Here is a 13,816-nt window from a genome sequence, read left to right on the forward strand (position 1 = left end):
GTTGTTTGACCAGAGAAAAGAGAAAAGGTTGGGGAAGATGTTATTGCTATCTTTCTACCTGAAAGGAGATTGTATAGAGGAAGAGGTCAGTGTCAACACAATAAACTGAGAGGAAATTGGGTCATGTTGCACCAGAAGTTTAGATTGGTTAGGGAAAAATTTCTTCACTGAAAAGCCTGTCAAGCATTGAATCAGACTTCCCAGGAAAGTCTGAGTCCCCAGCCCTGGAGGCATTTAATAACTGCGCAGATGAGGCACCCAGGAAAGTGGTTTTGTAGTGGCCCTGGCAGAATGAGGCTAATGGCCAGACTTGATGATCTTAAAAATCTTTTCCAATGCAAACAATTCTGTAAGTATATTTATTATGGAGTGAAAAGAAAAGTGTGTTCATTTTCATAAATGAAACAAGTAGAAGGTAGAATAACACAAGTAGAAATAAGTACAGGGAATCTAATATGAACATGAATCTTTTTGCTTCTGAAAGCAAGATAATTTCATGCCAAACTGCCTGGATGCCTGAGGAATTCAATTGCTTTTCACATCAGAAAGTTCATTTTATTCATTCCTCATTTTTAAACTTCCTTGAAAAAAATTCTAACATGCTCAGTTTTAACTGAACATCTTCAGAACTATTATTAGCTCAATTTATTTTCTCAGCAGTGTTACCATAATTACTAAGCAGATGCAGCAAACCTGGTTTATAATCCTGTTAGTTTCTGTAAATTAGGATTAGCTGGATGCAAAGAATACATACCATGGTTTAATTTCTTATTTTCATCAATGCTATCAGAATTTTATTTTGCATTAAAAAGCACAAAATTTCTAACATGTTTAACCCCACAAAGAATCTTGAAACTGCAACTTAATTTCATGCATATCAAGTTCCAGATGTTTCCAGTCCAATTCTTCAAGGAAATATATATCCCACTTTCTGTAACTATTTGTCTTTAGAAAACAATGGTGATTGGAAAATGGAGCTCCATTGACTTTTATTCAGTTAAAAAAAATGCTAAAAATTATATTTTAGTTCTAAAGCATAAGAAGGAATCTCAGCAGCTACAGGTGAGATGTTCCATACCAAGTATTCTCTGACATTCTTCCTGCATGGGATGCCATACAGGTAGAAATAAAAAGTCAAATTCAAAGAAGCTGTTGTTTATCTCACAGAGATAGTCACATATTTCGTGGTATTACTGTCTACTTAATATAAGCTAGGATTTTGTTTGTTTGTTTGTTTTTGGGGTTTCTTCCTTTGTCAATGATCTCATACAGTAAGTCAAAAAGTCCTGCCCCTGATTTTTTTGGGATTCTGGTCCAAAGCATCTAAATGGAATAAAATGTTCCCTCTTGAATTAGCTTTGTATATGTAAGTGAAATAATAGAACATTATCTGCTGCTGGTCTCCATGAGATTCAGTGTAGCTGAGTCATAGCCAAAAATGTTTAATAAAATGTGTTACACTTTTTGTCAGCTACAGCAGAAAGTCTGCACACTTGCTTTTTGGGCCAGCCATTGTGTGTCCTTGTGTGGAGTTTGCTTCTCTTGTGGCAAGGCTGAGGCTCAGCAGCAAGTAGCATTCCTCGGAAGCAGTGTCATCCTTCAGGCAGTAGGGAGGCAGTGCAGCCACCCCTGCTGCACCTTTTCTAAGGGCAGTGAGTTTTGATAACCATCAATCAGCTGTTTGTGAACTTTAAATGAGAAAAACAGAGGAAGAAAGCCAGAAGTAGTGAAAAGACACAAGGCCTTTTGGCATGAATGTCAAAGTAGTGTTGATTAGCACTTATACAGACAAGGAGGGGCAAATGTAATTTCTGATACACTGTGCAAATCAAAGCCTTCCAGTGACATGAAAAACCGACTAATATGAATAGTACACTGACAACTGCCTGACTTTCCTGCTCCATCCATCCCTTCCTATCTTTATATGTCAGAAGAAGCAGGAATTTTCTGAACAGGACTTTCTGAGCAAATAGGAATCCTCCCATTTCCTTAGGGGCAATTCAGGTCCCCTTAAAATTGCAGAATTCTAAAGTGGCTGCGAAGAGTACCCTCATTGTTCTGCAGCTTGTACTAAGAAAAAATTAAAACTGACTATTATGAGACATAGATTGAGATTTTTCAATCGTTTCAGCTACCGATAAGGACAAGTGAAAACCCAGGACACAAGCCTTTTGCAGAAAACACCCTTTCTTTTGATTGAATGCCTTTTGAAATTGCCCTCATTATGGTGCAAGGTAACATGCAGTGCGGTTGCCTCTCAAAGTGACCCTGCTAGAGATTGCCACTTGTGAGAAAATCCATTCAAAAGTGGAGGCTGGATTAAATTGTCTAGTAGGTCAAATGGCACTAGTTAGAGAAATGAAGAGAGGTGCTTCAGTCCAACAATTCTCTGGTAAGTTAAGCAACAATAACAAATTCCATGAATACAAATGCACAAAGAACAGAGATGAAAAACTGCAAGAGGCAGGTGAGAAAGATCTCCAAATTCTTCCTCCTTCCAGGCTCCACTGAGTAGAAGCAGCTCTTCAGTCCTTGAAGAATGATGAGATCTCAGAAAATAAACATGCCATGTAGTCTGGAAACACCTACTTTGAAACCTTTAAAAAGTTGCTTTCGTCTGTGGTGTCCCTGGATTATCTCACTATTGTCAAGGCTGTACTGCAGCCCACAAGTAGAGTTTTTGAATCACCTGTCAACAGTAAAGTCTGGCTGGTACAGCAGGGATGTCAAAAAGAAGCCCTGTTCCCTCTGATCTGTCAAAGCCCAGTGAAAGACTCAGCTCAATCTATGGGCAAAAAAAAAATAGATGAAGAAAATGCAGGGCTCTAGCATTATTGACTCTAGTCACTCATGAATGGACAATCATTTTGGTGTGCCTCCACACTCTGCAGATATCAATGCATTCAACAATCAGCTTTCCCCTAAACACATGGCAGTTTTCGTCCTTGACCTGTGATGAGGACAAGGCTCAGCACAGAGGCTATTTGCAGGAGTCATGCAGGTAAATAGGAAGGGGAGACACACTGGTTTGAAATTGGTTTCTTTTCTGGGGTTTCCTCTGACAACTTTCTGCTCATCATTTTTCATTTCAAAATACAAGGACCAATCAGTCATCTGTGTGCTTTTCTTTTTTGCTGAACAGTACTTGGAAGTCAACACTCACTGCAGGTTACTGAGTGAAACAAAAAATGGAAACAGTATGCTGCAGGTTATTTACAGATTGCTGCTGAGCAAATTTAATCACAGACCTCTGTAACTCCATCATCATTTCCCTTGATGAGAACATCACAGACTTAAATTTTGTAAAGGAGGTGGAAAATAGACTTAATACACATGTAACAGTAACAGGCTATTCTGCTATGATGGGAAGTGGCACTGTAGTAGGACCAATACATTTCATCAACTTTTGCATTGTAGTTGAGACTCTTAATGGTCATTAAAATTCCCCTGGCATTTCCCTGAAAAGGTAACCAAGACCCCTCAAGGAAGCTTTCATTTTTAGACCTATTGAGAGGACAGGAAACATCATAATAATCTTGGTTAGTTGCCTTTTTATGAATTCTTTTCATGTAAAAATCATTAAAAGAACAGCAATATATATGTTGGAGGTCAGTGCAAGTGCCTGTGTGTATCACGGATCAAGTTCAGCACAAGTGCCCGTGTGTGTCGTGGGTCATAAAAAGGTTTTTAATTATGAAAATCAATTATCTGGGAGTTTCAGTGTACTTCCACTCATTTTGGAACTGAAATTACCTACGGGTTTGTATAATAACATCTTGTGATTCCATCTATGACAACTCCTTTTTAATGGAGAGAGGTGAATTAATAATGATCAGAAAATCTGGAAAACAAATGTACTGTGGCTGAGGACAACCATTGCAGGTTGCAGTTTGTGCTGGTAAAGGTCCCTGTATCTTTTTCAGCTTGCTGGTGTAATAAAGCACAACAGTAATTGGACTCAAACAACCTAATTTAGTCTTAATTTAATCTTTCAGTTAAATCTGAACAACACTTTTAGAAATAAACATATGATTACTATTATCTCCTGTTCTTTGCTTTCAGAGTATCTCATCTTTCAAAACCCCGCTGATGTTTCCCTGCCTATTGGGTTTGAGTGGCAAGTAGTAAAGGGGCTGCAGGTGAGATGCTGCCAGAAATTTCCCCCACATTCAGCAGAGCCGACACCAGCCAGCTCCAAGGTGGCTCCACCACTGGCCAAGTCTGAGCCCATCAGTAACAGAGGACGTGGTTCTGGGACAATGCATTTAAGTAGGTGGAGAAAACCTGCAGTGGAGCAGCAGTCAGAGAGAGGAGGGAGAATGTATGAGAGAAACTGCCCTGCAGATGCCCAGATTGGTGGAGAAGAAGTGGGAGAAAGCTCTCCATGTGCCAGAGCAGAGATTCCCTTGCAGCCTGGCCTGAAGATCAGCGTTAGGCAGGCTGTCTCTCTGCAGCTCATGGATGTCCACAGTAGAGCACAAATCCACCTGCAGCTCATGGAGGACTTCAGGTGAAAGCAGGTGACTGCCTGAAGAGGGCTCTGACTTTGTACAGAGAAGAGCTGACAGGACCTGTGGACTATGGAGACAGGAGCACAGGTTTGCTGGTGGAACTTGGGTCCCCCTAGAGAGACTCATGCTGGAGCAGTCTGTTCCTGAAGGACTGAATTCCATGGACAGGTCTCATGCTGGAGCAGTTAATCAAGACCTCCAGCCTATGTGAAGGAGAAGGACCCAGGTTGGCAAAGTTAATGGAGGACTGTTTCCTGTGGCAGGAACTGCATGCTGGAGCAGGGCAAGAAAAAGAAGGAGCAGCAGAGACAGTGTATGATGATCTGACTACAATCCTTATTTCCCATCCTCTTGCTGTGCTGTTGGAGGGTGGGAGGTAGAGAAAATCATGAGTAAAATTGAGTCCACAAGGAAGGAACAAATGGGGAGAAGGTGATTTAACATTTGGTTATATTTCCTATTTTCCTACTCTATTTTTTTTTTTTTTGTAATAAAGAAACTAACTTCTCTGAGTCAAGTCTCTTTTTCCAGCGACAGTAATTGGTGAGAGATCTCTCCCTGTCCTTTCCTTGACTCATAAGCCTTGGGTTGTATTTTCTCTGCCTTGCCCCATGGAGGAGAGGAAGAATAGAGTTGCTTTGATGGGCAGCTGGCATCCAGCCAGAGTCAACTCACAATTCTGTACTTCTGTGAACAGTTTTGGTTTTCTAGGTATTTCTACCTAAAACTACATACCATTATATTTCATTGCATTTAAAGCTATTAGACCTCTAGAGATCATCTAGTCCAACTGCCCTGCTGAGACAGGATCACCTAGAGCAGGTTATACAGGAGAGTGTCCAGTCTGTGCTTTTCCAGGTCTTTGTTTCCTATTACTATCTGTATTTGTCTTTCTTGCTTGTTTCTATACATCTCCCCAAGCTTGCAACACATTCTAATTTAAGCCAAAAGAGCCTTTTGTGGCTTTCATACCTTGGGTTTTCTATTAACCTTTCATATTCTGATTTCCCTCAGTATTTTTATCCGCTTACCCAAAGGACAAATCCTGTAGGCTTCAACAGAAAAGCAAACATTTCCATAGGTTTTCAGGCAAGAAACTCACCTTTGAGGATAATTATTTAGGCTGAGGTAACTAATCTGTAAGACTCCAGGTATACTGTAGGATTTTTTTTTAAATTTTATTGTACTCATTAGAGTCCTCAGTGTGGAAATTGCCTGAACTGATGGAGTGGAAGTTTCAGTAATTGTTCTGTGGAATTTTGTCTCCTTCCAGTTCATGACTACTGAAAATGGCCATCACAACCCACCACATTTCAGACAATTTGGTCATTACCAGGTGAAGTTTCTGCTGTGCTGTTATTAAAGACTAGCATAGCTGTCAAAAGTGCTTATACATTTTTTCTTCTCTGATGTTAAAATAAGACCATCTATCAGTCTGTCAGTTTATGTGAAAACCAGAATAAAACCTAATCTGGGAAACTTCACATATAGCTTCCTAAGTGTCAGCCATGTGAGTGTGATGACTAATTTCTAAGAAAGGGCCTCTGATGTCCAGTGTGACTTATTGCAGCATGTGTTAATAAGAATGGTGACTGAAAATTTGTACCAAATGTGAACCTGAAAGAATTGTGGAGTAAAAATGTCTTCTTCCAGTAAATTATATTGCATTAGAAAATTATGTTAGTTTAGGCATCCAGTGTGTTCCCTTTCGATTTGATTTTCATATTCTGTTTTGGTGTCATAGTTCTCAAACTTTACATCACAAGCACTATTAAATATGGGCAAAAAAAAAATTCTCTAAAAAGGTTTCAACTATTTTAGGTCCAACTATTTCATTTCTCCAGATCACTTCAGCAAGATTTAACCAGTGCTATCTCTACATGTAAATAAAAGAAAGAAGTAAAGCTTTGAATTAAAAAACAGTTTTGTGTTGTTGGTGTTGCTGCTTTATAGCTTCCTTTCTGTCTAATTCTCTGTCTACTACAAAGAATTTCAGGTAACAGTAGGATACCATATCTGTCAGGAAATAGATAAAGGCTTTGAAGTGGCTTAATGTACATCTGGCAGTAGTATCAGGTATCTAACTTATTGACAGATACTGTACTTGGCACATGACACCATGATCATCCACTTAAATAAGGCAGCAGGCTCAACTTGGTAAGATTCCTCCAGTGTTACCCTTATAGAGCACTGATTTGCATGAAGTCTTGCTATAGGGGCATCTTTTTTGTCATTTTGGGTTACATTATTTTGAGCTTGTCCTTCTGCATTTTTGGCATGCATTTCAGTGAGTGTACTGCTGTGTGTAGGGAGTTCTTTAGGGAAGAACACCCTGCTTGCTCACATGAGAAGGTGAGGAGTCCCATTAGTGATGGGTATGTGAAATGCTTACATCAATCCAGCCACCATTTTGGGTAGTGCTAGATAACAGAAATCCTTTCTTATTGGAACATCAGGATTTCAGATTTTCTATGTTAAGAACAAAACCTTACAACTGTCCCGGAAGACATCAGAGATATCAGTCTCACCTTTGACACCCGTAGCAATCAATGATTATTTACTTCAGCTAAATATGTGCTTGTGCTGGTTTTCCACTAGTAATCTTTTTTGCCAATTTCTGAATTTCCTTCAGCAACAAATTGAAGGCAGTATCAAACTTTGTAGTAACAAGGATTCTCCAGCTGCACCTTCAATACCCTCATAGCCCCTAAAGGCCAAGGCCATCCTAGCCTATAAAATGTCCTTAAGCATTTATTTCCACATTCTCTGTCTCCTAATATTCCCAGAGATACTAAGGTGTAGTAACAGGCTTGATGGCAGAAGCACTGGAGTGAGCTTGAGCTAATTGATCTACAGAAGATACTTCAGGACTCCAATGGACCATGAGCTGTGGTCTTGTACATTACTAACAGACTGGCAATTCCACACTAAGGGATCTGAAAGGCTTTGTCAAGCTAAATTTAGTAATTTTTATGGGTAAAATCTGTAAGTCTTGCCGTGCTTCAGTTTATCAGCTGATTCTGAAAATTCACTCAGCTAAAAAAAGTGCCATTCTGTTCAATTAGAATAAAATACAGGATTATAATTGTAAAGGTGTTTGTTTGGTTGCCTGGTTTTTAGAGGGAGAATTCCAGCTATGTGCAATCGGGGAACCCAGTAGGGTTATTTTATTTTTATGCAAAAACAAATAGAGAGAGAATCCAGAATCACTAGCATAAGAAGGAATAAAATGTTTTTTATATACTAAATATTGCCTCTTTGGAAGGCCTACTTTACAATAAAGACTATCTACTTTTAGATATCAAAGTGAGTTTTAGTAAACAAATGGCTGAAAAGCTGCTTAAAAAAAGTGATAGGTCTGGCCATAACAGTTTTGAGATGAGAAATTGTAATAATTTTGTTGCTATGTGTACCTAGGAAAGAGAAAAGCCCTTTTTTTTCATGCCCTACCTCAATAATATGATGTATTAAGGCTCATTTTATCTCCTAGTCTTTGCTAGATGTTTTAGATGGGTAATTTCTTGATAAACTGGTAATAAAAGAAACCTATGTAGAAAGAAGTATCTTTTCTTTTTTCTTGCTATCTCTCTATGGTATTATGTTTCTTATTTATATTTTTTTCTATTGCTGTAGAAAAATGTAAACTTAAGAAGGGATTCTATCAATCTATGTAAAGCAGTTTCCCATCCTGACTTCCAAAGACAGTCAGTTGCTCATTTTCTGCAATCCATAAATGAGGAGTTACCTTATCCATCACCTGGAACCCATATGCACCAGAAAAATCCCTACAAGTCAGCCAATCTCTGGAAGATGATATTTAATACATATTTAAAATACATACATATTTTAATACATATGTATGTATTTAACTGACATAAAATGTGTGATTGTGGGGTTTTTTTCTTGCAAGAAGTGCCTGTGTGTAAAAAAATTGTAGTTACTGTATTTTAAAAACAACAAAAATTTGACATGATTAGATAAAACAGAAAAAGTGTATAATTTTTATTCTAGTAGGCCTAACTGTTATTAATATAGTAGGATGAAAATTTATTTACTTACATTTTCTTAAAAACCAGGGTTCCTATAAAAATGTAGTTCAGCTTGGTGCGTTGCTAATCAGGTTTTTTGTTGGCCTAAGCTGAGAATCCTCCCTGGAATTTTGCACTTTTGTATGCCTTTACTGATTATTCTTTAACTCTGTACTGGAGAGCTTATGCATTGAAATTTCACTGAGAGTCACTTCACACTCATGTCAGTTCATTAAGGTATTGCTTTGGGGTTGCTGTACAGATGGTAAGATCAAAGTCAGTCTCAAAATACATCTCAGTATATACCAGCTCCATAAAGGTGATTTTAAAATATTTTCATTGAAACACAGTCAAAGGTAGCCTTAGAGAGTATTATATCCAGCTGCTTAATATTAGCTCCAAAGGTAATATTTCTCTACAAATTTAATTGCCTTTCTCTCTGTCATCTCTCTCTCCGCCTGCTAGGGCTTGGTCTGTTTTTGGCCCCAGCTAGAAGTGAATGACAATACTTCCACCAGGAGTGGCACCTCCTTCCTTTTTCTCTGAGGATAGGTTGACCTCACCTGCATTTGCATTCAAAGCAATCCCTGCCTCATGTTGCCACACCTGGAAGTTATTTGGGAAGCTGCAGGGAGGTGCCAACCATTAAGTAGTAGGGATAGATTTTCTTCTTTAGCAGTAGCCTAAGTACACAGGTAGGATCATTGTAGATGCTGCTGACTCTGCTATCTCTCCAGTGGTACAAAAATGTTGAGATTCAAGCACATTCTCTATAAAACAAATTGTGAGCCTGATTTCCAAATGCCAGGTTGTGTTTTACATCCACTTTGCAATGTGGCACATACAGGAACCATGTTCATTTATAAGATTAGGTTTGTGTTTGGTTTACATTTCTTCTTTCCACTGCTATCTTTTTATGCATATCGGTTATTTTGTGGGTCATGAAATTTGGTGGAAATTAAATGTAACATGTTAGTCAGGGAGAAAAGGTGAACCAAAATTCTTTCAGACAAGTTTATAGTACTTGAAAGTGTGCATAGCAAGATTTTTAATTATTGTTCATTTCAAAGGAGATAGGCAAGGTAGCATTTCAAAAGCTAAGGAAGTATTTCAAGTACATTAGGTTATAATGACAACTACTTTTAATACTAGAGCTTTTGAAATTATTCAGTGAGCTAAAATTTAGCAATTTTAGTAGAGGTATGAAAAAGTGGATATCACCAGAAGAATATAATAAAAGATCCAGTAACTGTAGTCCACACGGAGTCTTTATGCAAGAAAGAATTTGAAATGACTTTAGTAAGTTTTGACTAAGAATTGCCAGATTTGATCTACAGGCAGCAGTAACTTTCAGGGAGTAACACAAACCTCAGCTTGTGGCTTGAAAATTTGTTTATCTATGTTTTGACTACTTTGCAGATATGTGCAGGTGTACAGCAGTGGATCTTGGAAACAGCAGGCAAATAGATACAGATTAAAAATATGGACATTTTTCATGAAGTAAGAGGCTGTATTCTCACTTTCTTCCGATAATGGGTATCTTCAGCCTTTACTGATATTTCATTGACAGACAAGTATCCTCAAGTCAAAGCACACATGTTTTACAAAGGAAATTAAAGAGAGATTCAAGATACATGAAACCTCATTCTTCCTCTTTCTGACTTGTGGGAGATTTTAATCCAATTTGCAATAACAACAGTCTGATTTCCTAGAACAAGTCAGTCTTCTTCTAAATTTCTTAGAAATAAAGAATCAGGTCTATTTTCTTTTTGATAAACACATGCACTCGTGCAAGTCTGAAGTAGACAGGATGAAATATCATCACATAAAAATAAATGAAAATGCCGCAGATGCAAGATCTTCATCAGGAATAAAAAAAGTGTGTTATGTATTAGGAAAAGTAATAAATTGGAAAGGCAAATTAGCAATTCTATTTGAGACATGAAGGTTTTTTGGGTGAAGGAACAAAGAGGGAAAGAAAACACCCTGACAAACTCCACTGATGTCAACAGAGAGCTTGTGAACAAGTGCAGAAACTTAAAGAAAAATGTTGGATGAGGTTTTGGTCCTCCTGCTATGATGAATCAGCACAAGTTCTGCATACAGCATAGAGTATTTATACAATTAAACAACTCTGATGTAATTAAACAACTATAATTGCCTTTCAAGTCTTTAAGATTGGTGTTTACATTACTATTGACCTGTTGGTCTTGATGTTTCATTTTTGTGTTTTAATATATGTGAAATAAAAGATCTGAAGTAATTCCATAATGGGAAATTTGTGTCTGCAACAAGACAATTCATAGATATAACATATCATTACTTTACCTATAATTTATTTTTTAAACATTTTTTTTTATTATAAGCATAACCTGAAAGGTATAAAAGGACCTAGAGGAAAAAAACCCAATCATTTTCAGGAGGAGATTTAAAAATTGCTGCTGGAAGTCACCTTGCCAACTCCTATACACCTTCACAGGCTCATTTAGGTCTTTTGAGTATTTTCCCATAAACTTGAAGTTTGGGCAAGTCTAGAGCTAAAAATATGTACAGTGTATTGTGCAATGAGCCAGTCTGTAGAATGAATGGCCACAAACAAGAGGCTGCAGTTGCTAAATTATTTCATTAGTAAAAAGAAAGAAATGGTGACATCTAATAAATTTAAAAAATTCACTAGTACAGAGCCATGTGTTATACCAAACACCTGATCTCAATTACTTATGTTGATATTCATCACTAGGAATAAATATATTAAGGATGAAAAACAAATGGCTATTTTACGAAGGAAATAAAATATATTCAAGGACTAATAAGGATGATAAGGTTGTAAGAGAAAGAGTAAAAATATTTAATTGAAGTGCAGAATGAAGTCTAATGTTAACATGGTTAGAGTCACTTGACAAACTACTGTAAATTATTTCTCTCCTTGTACCGCCAGCTGTTTATGAGGTCAACACTGGGAACCATGCTCTTTGTCCTGTTACTCTTCAATGTATTGTGTCTTGAATGCAACACATCTAGGAATAGAATTTCAAAAAAATCCTTGACGATAGCCGGAATGTCCTTTTCCTAAGTATTCTACTCTTGTGAATACACAAAGAAAATATGTATTTTTTACTTGCAAATTGCTTCAGCAGTGTAGCCAAGCTTTATATGTATGAGCATCCTCTGTTATGTTTTGCTGTTCATTCTGTTGTTATATACTTGACAAAGGAAGAGATTGCAAATTGCAGTCCTCTGGCTGATCTGAGAGAAATCAACTCTGAATACAACTTAAAATACAAGTTAAAGTCACACCTAAAATTTATAATAAAAGCTTCAAGTGCAGTTCGGAGGAAGAGTATTTTTAATAAATTTTTCAGACTAAATGAATTATGCAGTGCACACCTGCCTCTCAGGATTAATTCTCATGTTAGAGTGAGCTTGGAAAATTGTTATTTCTTGACCTAAAAGGAGGTTAAAACACTTTCACTGGAAATCGATTCACTTTAGAGTATTTAGCACTGTTCATATTTTGTAGAAGTATCCATGACAGGGTGAGTTTCAATTGATACTTTATATAGCAGTTGTGGGAAACCCATCATGCACAAAAAGAATTGTGAATGAGTGCTTAAAAAGATAGATAATTTCATTATTCTTCTCCTGAAATGCTTACTGAAAGAAGAGCAGAGAAATACAAATGTTCCTTATGTCTTGTGCTGGTGTACATGGCTATTTCATATACTGAATGAAAGGGGTTGTTAAAAAAAATCTCTTGTTAACCTTGTTCTTTACATAAACATGACCTTCAACATCCTCAAATACTGCTGCATGCTGCAAAACATTTTTATTCTTTATGCTATGGTTCCAACTGAAATAATATTTGTGTATCAGTGATAAGTCTCAAAGTCAGAATAAAGACTGGGGAAATTGATAAAAAAATTTGACTAGTCCTCTGCTTGAGCCAGGGACACTAAACTTTCAACATTCTTGACAAATACTTGCCTAACCTTAACCTCTACTGAACAAAAAGACCATTTGTGTAGTGATTAGTGATAGCAGTATTCAAAGGTGTACAGAGAAAATTAACCGTCACAAGTAGATGCAGAAGTGGATTACATAAATCCCCTGCAATGATGCATCTTACTTACAGAAGGTGAAACACAAGCTCAATTACACCCCCACAGCAGTACACTTGACAAAAAGAAGCAAGCATTACTATTTTATGGAGAGAGTAAAGGTAAAGAAAAAAGGGCCCTGACATACAAATTTTGTTCATGTCACAAACAGTCCTAATGCCTTTCTGTTCCCATGGCTATGTGTACATGAATTAGCATTTCAACAGAATACAAAAGGATCAAAATTGGACTAATTTTCTCAGAGAATCTATGGAGTCTGGCTTCGGCTATTTTCAAGCCTTTACTTGAGCAGGGCAAAGCTCTGAAAAGCCCAGTCTTGATTCATTACTGAATCTAGTCTGGACAGGTGGTAGAGTTTAAAGGCCTCTCTTCCCATTTGAGTGATTACTTCATCAGGAGACTGGTGGAGCTTGCACTGAGACCCTGGCATCTGTGCTTAGTGCTGTTTGGAGATTTTACTTCAGATTATCTTTAGTCCTGTCTGCTGGACCAAATTTTGCTAGCAGAGATATGTTTGAGGCTGTGTAATGCTCAGTTACAGCCCTGAAGCCCTATAGGAGGCTGGTTGCTTTTAATGAATACCCATATCACAGGATCAGTGCTAATGTCCTCCAAAAGGAAAGATTTTCACATATATCACAAGTTAAACAGTATGCAGTCACTAGCTGCAAAAAGAGATTTATTTCAGAATATCATTTATCTTTTGAAACAAAGTACTACAGTAGAAACAAACCATATTTATGAAAATAAATTTGAAAATTTGGCATGTAGTACCCCAGTGATCTTAGGCTGTTTTCCTCACTCTTCCAGAAGTGATCTTGTGAAAGACTTCCTCTCAGCCTAAGGAGTACTCTGTGGTAGAAGGTAGATTTGTTGAAAGGACAAGTGGTTTACTAAACTCCGGGTTTGATGGAGTAACAAGGTTTAACTGGAAAATTATGTAATGGCTATAACCCAGTTTTAGTTGGGAGTTTATTGAGGTGTTTTTGTTATTATTTGTTATCAAGAAGAGAGGGAAGAAACAAAATTATATCATGGAACTCTACTTTGTCACGTGGAACTACATTTTACCTGTTTTTCCATTTGGACCTGTAATTTTCTTGTCTTTCTTCCTCAGCCACTGAGCACTGACTGACAGGAAAATTTTTGTTACTCTAGT

This window comes from Zonotrichia leucophrys, chromosome Z (assembly GCF_028769735.1).
Source record: "Zonotrichia leucophrys gambelii isolate GWCS_2022_RI chromosome Z, RI_Zleu_2.0, whole genome shotgun sequence".
Classification (NCBI taxonomy): domain Eukaryota; kingdom Metazoa; phylum Chordata; class Aves; order Passeriformes; family Passerellidae; genus Zonotrichia; species Zonotrichia leucophrys.